The sequence below is a fragment of the Gavialis gangeticus genome, unplaced genomic scaffold, assembly GCF_001723915.1.
Source record: "Gavialis gangeticus isolate Ggan-Ray unplaced genomic scaffold, GavGan_comp1, whole genome shotgun sequence".
Lineage (NCBI taxonomy): Eukaryota > Metazoa > Chordata > Crocodylia > Gavialidae > Gavialis > Gavialis gangeticus.
Genome location: NW_017728983.1, coordinates 549,046 through 554,358, shown reverse-complemented (window position 1 = coordinate 554,358; position 5,313 = coordinate 549,046). Strand labels below are relative to the sequence as shown.

Here is a 5,313-nt window from a genome sequence, read left to right as displayed (position 1 = left end):
CGCTGCCCGGCGGGGGCGCGCCCGGGAGGGGGCGGGGGCAGGGGCAGGTAGCGCGAGGAAGTGCGTCAGCGCGGTACCGGAAGCGGCGCCGCGGCTGGCGGCCCAGCGGGGTGGGGGAGGGGCGGCACCTGGTACGTCTCCACTTCCCCTGCGGCCCTTACCGCGCGCGCGTATCGGCCTTTTCCCCCTGGGAGGGCCCGGTGACCTCAACTCGCACGAGCCGGGCACCGAGCTGGCCTGGAGGGCGGCACCAGCGCGCGCCGGCCAGGCTTATGGCGGCCACGCTGCATCTCGCGCAGCCCGGAGGTGTCGCAGCCCGCAGGGGCCCTTTCAGGCTTGCTCAGGGCAGGCACGCAGCGGACGCGGTGTGTTGTGCCTGTGCCCGTGGGCGGAGACGGGGGCAGCCGCTGGGTGCTATTAAGACCCCGCTGTTGTGTTTGCACCTCACCTAAAGACCTAGATCCCCGTCGGCCAGCATGGCCCTCTGCCCCACTGCTGCTGGCCCTAAACGCGGATGAGGCCCTCCAAAAGCCCCATCAGTGGTAGAGTCCCGATGTTGACACCTGAAGGGAGAGGGGTGGGGAATGTCTGGCTAATGGCGCTTCTCCTGATCTCAGCCTGCACCCTCGGTTCTTGGCTGTCTGTTTTTCTGGCTCCCCTTGCTTGCAGACCTCACTGTAATGGTCTGGTTTCCATGACTCAGCTCACTCATGGACTTTTCTCTCCTCTTAATTTCGTGGCTTGCCCCTGCGCTCTGCTTGCCCTCTCCCACTTTCCTATGTGGCCACTTCTGGTAACCTTGATCTCTGATCGGTCTCCAGGTCTAGTCACCCATGACCTGATGCTGCCAGTCTGCCTGGACTACCCTTTGGCGAAGAGGGCCTGTTAATGGATGCCTCTCCCCTGGTGGTGCTCCCAGACCCCCCTGCTTTAGATGCCAATTCTCAAGGAGACCTAAAGGCCATGCAGGAGTGGCTGATTCAGCTTGCCTGTACCTGACAAGCCTTGGAGCTTCACTTGCTGCAGTTGACTACTGCAAACCAGACCCTTCAATACCCGGTTGCCTGTTTTCAGGAGCGTTCCTGGTTGGAGGAAACACGGCAGCTGAGAGAAGAGAGCGTGTTCTGGGCCCACCTGGAACCCTGAGCTTGAGACCATTACCCGAAACGTACAATGGGAACCAGCAGCATTTCTTGGGATCCCTTGATCGATGCTGTCTCTCATTTCTGGCACAGGCCAGAGCTTGTTCCAGGGACCAAGCAAAAGTAAACCTTGTGATAGACCTCCTGTTGAGGGAAGCCTTGGTCCAGGTCTCCCTGTTCCTGGAGCATAGCAGCCCAGTCCTCCAGAACTGGGAGGCATTTCTCCAAGCCATTGCAGCTATGTACAACAGTGAGTCCCACTGGGGCTGTACAGCAGAGTCTGCATTGTGGAACTTCTACAAGGAGCAGAGTACAGCTGCTGACGATGCTTTTCTGTTCTAGCTGTATGTGGCAGACACCAACTGCAACAGCAGCTGAATTCTAATTCTGATAGGGTCCATGAGAAGAGGTGAAGGCTGAACTTGCCTAGGTGGAAGTGCCCTCCAAACCTCATGACTTTGTGGATTTAGTGATCTGCATTCTCAGTCTTGCACCCTACAGAAAAGGAAAGAAGAAAAGAGGTACTCTTTGTCTTCTCCTTGTCCCTGTCCTCTGCTCCTGAACCTGTGCCAGTAGGTGGGGGAGGACTGCCACCTTACCCTGAGCAAGTGGGAATGACACTGCCAGCACAATTTTTGCTTCTGTTGTGGGACATCAGGACATGTGCTTGACTATTGCTCTACAAGAAGGGAAACATGCCTCCACCTTCTCTCACCCAGCCCTGCAAGGGGTATTGACTTGGGGTCAGCAATAAAGGTGAAACCTGTAGCCAAACTAAACTGCAGACCTTTCAGATAAAGTTATCTGTTCACTTGCAGATCCCAGGCTGAGCCTGTTGTACTGCTGGTATTACCTACCCTACCAGACTCTGGGGCAACTAGAAATTTCATTAATGAAACTATTGTCCAAGCCTTATGTATCCCTTTATGATAACAGCTCAGGCTGGGAATAGTTGAGACCATTTATAGCTCCCCTCTTCATCAGGCTCCCTGGAGTTGGAAACCCTCACCCTTGATGTGGAAATCTGCAAACACAGGGAAACTTTGCTTTGGCGCAGTCTGATCCCACATTACTTCCTGATCCTGAGATCCTTTTGGCTCACCTGTTATGGTCCCCTGGTCCAGTGGAAAAGCTATGAAGTATTTTACATCCAGTTTTTGCAGGAAACACTGTTAGAAACCCTGGATGGTTGACCCAACCTATGATTTCAGGCTGGAATCCCAACAGATAGCAGGGTATATTTGAACCTTAAACTAAACAAATTTCTATAATATAGCATAAGCTTTCATGAGTTGGTTTATGATTTATATATATTCTCAGTATAGTTAGTCCTTTAAGGATTCTGCCTGACTTCAGACTAACACAGCTAACTATGTATCCCAACAGATACTGTCCTACAAGGAGCTCTGTCTCTTGCAGCAAGATCTGACCTACCCCAGAAATACCAACATTATGCAGCTTTTTTTGATTAAAAAACTGCTGAAGTTCCTCCTCTCCCTCCCGCACATTGTGTCTACAACTGCACCATTGTCTTACAGCCTAGGATCTCAGTAGACCACTCTACACCATGTCTGAGCAGGAACTAGCTGCCCTTTGAGAGTACCTTCAGTCATGGGCAGATCTAGGATTTTGAAAAGAGGGGTGCAAATGGTGTGACTGATTATCACATATAATGCAACACACATTTTTCTCCAGTTCAAGAGGAATTAGATGCTTTACTAATATACTAAAGAGTTAGTAGTATATTATTTAGTTTAAGGTCAAAGCAAAAACAAATAAAACTATTAGACTGTGCACTAATTTGCTAGATACTGTATAAAGTTTTAAAAGACACCACAAACTAGGCAAAAAATAGTCAAAAGATATTATTTCATTAGCCCTGTAGTCATTGCAGTTAAATATACATTTCTTACTCTGTTTTTTAAACCAAAGCTAGCCTTCTTGAGTGGCTCGCAAGTGCCTCCAATACTTCACTGTCAGTCATTTCCTCATTAACCTGAGTTAATATTACCACACCTGAGTTAAGGTTTTTAGCTAGAATTTGGGTGGAGCAGGAATGAAAGAGGGGTGCAACTGTATCACTTCATCGCCCCCACCCCACCTCAGGATCTGCCCCTGCCTTCAGGACAACCTGGCCTGGGAGTTTATAAGAAAATACATATCTCTTGCCAGGGCCCCTATCTTGTTCATCAGAAAGAACAGGAGTCTCTGCCTCATTGTAGACTATCAGGCCCTGGACCAAATCACCATCTAAAATCAGTACAGTCCTTACCTCTAAACCAGGGGTGGGCAAAATGCGGCCTGGGAACCACATGCAGCCTGCCAGGCCATTCTATTCGGCCCGTGGGGCCCCTAAAAATTTTAGAAAATTAATATTTATCTGCCCTGGGCTGCCTGTCATGTGGCCCTCAATGGCTTGCCAAAACTCAGTAAGTGGCCCTCTGCCCAAAATACTTGCCTACCCCTGCTCTAAACCCTGAGCTACCAGATTGCTTAAAGGCTGCTTGCATATTCACCAAATGTGATTACAGTGGAACATACAGCCTGGTAAGAATGACGGATGGTGACAAATACAAAATAGCTTCCCAACCTATAGTATAAGCCCTAGTGGCCTAATGGATAAGGCACTGGCTGACTGTGGGTTCAAGTCCTACCTGGGGTGAGATATGCATGTGTGTTATAGGCTTGCAGAAGGTAGGATTCTCAGTGGGTAAATCCTGTTTTACCAACTTCATCTCCTTTTACAATCAGGTAACTCACCACCTGAATAAGAGAGAAGAGGTTGATATTGTATACCTTGAGTTTCAAAAAACATTTGATCTGGTATCCCATGATATTCTCACGAGAAGATTGGAGCATTGCAGGCTTAACTGCAAGACAGGTGGGTAGGAAGCTGGCTGTGGGCTGGACCCAGAGAATCCTAATGAACGGATTCGTGTCATCTTGGCAAGAAGTGGCCAGTGGGGTCCCACAGGGGTCAATGCTTGTTCCAGTACTATTCAATATCTTCATCATCAGTGAAGAGCTCACTGGCCAAGTTTGCGGATGACACCAAGTTATGGGGAAGTGTGGTCACACTTGAAGATAGGGTGGAGGTTCAGGTGGACCTAGACAAGCTGGCAAATTGGGCGGATCGGAACCAGATGAAGTTCAGCATCGAGAAATGTAAAGTGTCCACCCAGGGACGAACGATCCCCTTGCACACCTACAGGCTTGGCAACACTATGAATGAAAGGGACCTGGGGATAATAATAGACAACAGTAGGAACATGAGCCAGCAGTATGACACTGTATCAAGCCAAGCTAATAATACCCTTGCATGCATCAATCGATGCATCTCCAGCAAAACCAAGGAAATGATTCTTCCACTCTACTCAGCATTGATGAGACCACAGCTAAAGTACCATGTCCAATTTTGGGTGCTACACTTTAACAAGGATGTGGTAAAGCTTGACAGAATCCAGAGAAGGGCCACCCATATGATCAGAGACTTGCAGGGCCACCCATATGTGGAAAGGCTGAGGGACCTGGGACTCTTCAGCCTGAAAAAGAGAAGGCTGAGAGGGGACTTGGTAGCAGCTTAACACTACGTCAGGGGAGTACATCAAGGGCTCGGTGAACAAGTGTTCACCAGGGCACCCTTGGGGAAAACTAGGGGTAATGGTCACAAACTCCTGGAAAACCATTTCAGGCTCAACATTACGGAAAACTTCACAGATAGGGTGTCCAGACTGTAGAATAAGTTCCCTCCAGAGATGGTGCAATCACCTACCGTAGAAATCTTCAAGAGGCTAGCCAGTGTACCAGCTACATTCCAACACTATCAATAATGTGCTGCGGGACCTTCTGGACAAGTTTGTTATTGCCTACTTGGACAACATCCTAAAATTCTTGGAAGACCTTGTACAAGATCAGTCACATGTCCATATGGTGCTGGAAAGACTGAGCCAACATGGCCTTTTCGTGAAATATGCCCTTGGCCAGACCTTCACTGAGTTCCTTGGCTTTATCCTATCCCCAGAAGGTCTGAAAATGTACCTTTGGAAGGTACAGACAGTGCACAAATGGAAAGTGCCCCAAAATTTCAGGCAGCTCCAGAGATTTCTGGGGTTCATCACCAATTCTGCCCAGCTTGTGTCCCCTCTTGGCATCTTTTTTTTTTTTTTTTTTT

At 49.2% G+C, this 5,313-nt stretch overlaps 1 protein-coding gene and 2 long non-coding RNA genes across 3 annotated transcripts in view; 2 read left to right on the top strand and 1 right to left on the bottom strand.

The window, feature by feature from the left end:
* LOC109294354 (small ubiquitin-related modifier 3) overlaps window positions 1-32 on the bottom strand; it is a 10,359-nt gene extending 10,327 nt beyond the window's left edge. The window contains exon 1 of the mRNA XM_019512669.1: window positions 11-32. The gene's annotated coding sequence lies outside the window, so the exon portion shown is untranslated. The remainder of the gene's footprint in view (window positions 1-10) is intronic.
* A 554-nt stretch (window positions 33-586) lies between these two features.
* Window positions 587-2,417, top strand: LOC109294343. The gene is made up of 2 exons (XR_002096509.1): window positions 587-1,168; window positions 1,485-2,417. It is a non-coding gene; the product is annotated as an uncharacterized LOC109294343 (long non-coding RNA).
* A 1,569-nt stretch (window positions 2,418-3,986) lies between these two features.
* The window catches only part of LOC109294349, a 5,648-nt gene continuing 4,321 nt past the window's right edge, over window positions 3,987-5,313 (top strand). The window contains exon 1 of the long non-coding RNA XR_002096512.1: window positions 3,987-4,023. This is a non-coding gene — a long non-coding RNA (uncharacterized LOC109294349). The remainder of the gene's footprint in view (window positions 4,024-5,313) is intronic.